This window comes from Dermacentor variabilis, chromosome 4, assembly GCF_050947875.1.
Source record: "Dermacentor variabilis isolate Ectoservices chromosome 4, ASM5094787v1, whole genome shotgun sequence".
NCBI lineage: Eukaryota > Metazoa > Arthropoda > Arachnida > Ixodida > Ixodidae > Dermacentor > Dermacentor variabilis.
The window spans coordinates 192,882,588-192,883,713 of NC_134571.1; the positions used below are offsets into that span (position 1 = coordinate 192,882,588).

A 1,126-nucleotide genomic window follows, 5' to 3' on the forward strand; every position below is an offset into this window, starting at 1 on the left:
ATCCCAATGGTGTACGTACTTCAATACAGTGTCATGGGCCGATTTTTGTGCGCATTGCAGCAATGACATGCCTGTATCCGATAATGCTGTGCAAGGTTTCTACCTAGAGTTGCTCTATCGCACGCGTAATGCGAAGACGTGGGATCGTTCCCACGGGTGTCAAGCTGTTCTTTCATCGACTTTCACTGCCATTAATTTATCATTTATTTAATTCAATTAGTACAAGTAATTTCCCCTATGTTTTTCTTGGCATCTTTGTTGGCTTCTCATGGTATGATAAATAAAAATCGGACGCCTCGGTTAACCCCCTTCTCGTTCTTACATAACGAGGGTCTCGAATACGGCAACATTGAAGCGTTTAGGTATCACCTGCGAGTTTATGGTCCAGTTGCCTTCACCCAGAAAGATCACGTACTCGTGATGCCTGCGAGAGAAAGGATGTTCCACATCCGCCGCCAAGGTTTGTGAGCGGTGGCGCTGGCTAACACTCCCAAGGTTAGTTCTAGTAGTAACACATACATACCCAAGAAAGTGGATGGGGAAACCGCGCCGCGGTAGCTCAATTGGTTAGAGCATCGCACGCGTAATGCGAAGACGCGGGATCGTTCCCCACCTGCGGCAAGTTGTTTTTTCATCCACTTTCACTGCCATTAATTTATCATTTCTTTAATTCAATTAGTAAGTACAAGTAATTTCCCCCATGTTTTCCTTGGCATCTTCGTTTGTTGGCTTCTTATGATATGATTATTAAAAATCGGGCCCCTCGATTAACCACCTTTCTTCTCGTTTATTACATAACGGGGGTCTCGAATCCGGCAACAATGATGCCTTTAGGTATCACGTGCGGGTCTGTTGTCCAGTTGGCTTCACCCAGAAACATCACGCACTCGTAACGCCTGCGGCAGAAAGGATGTTCCACATCCGCCACCAAGGTTTGTGAGTGGTGGCGCTGGCTAACACTCCCAAGGTTAGTTGTAGTATTAACACATACATACCCAAGAAAGTGGATGCGGTGACCGCGCCGCGGTAGCTCAATTAGAGCATCGCACGCGTAATGCGAAGACGTGGAATCGTCCCCCATCTTCTTCTTAGTGTCTTTGTTGACTTCTCATGATATTATCTATAC

The 1,126-nt window shown here is 46.3% G+C and overlaps 1 non-coding gene across 1 annotated transcript; it reads left to right on the forward strand.

Moving 5' to 3' along the window:
* The first annotated feature begins 548 nt into the window (after positions 1-548).
* TRNAT-CGU (transfer RNA threonine (anticodon CGU)) lies at positions 549-621 on the forward strand. Its single transcript has one exon. It is a non-coding gene; the product is annotated as a tRNA-Thr (tRNA).
* The last annotated feature ends 505 nt before the right edge of the window (positions 622-1,126 follow it).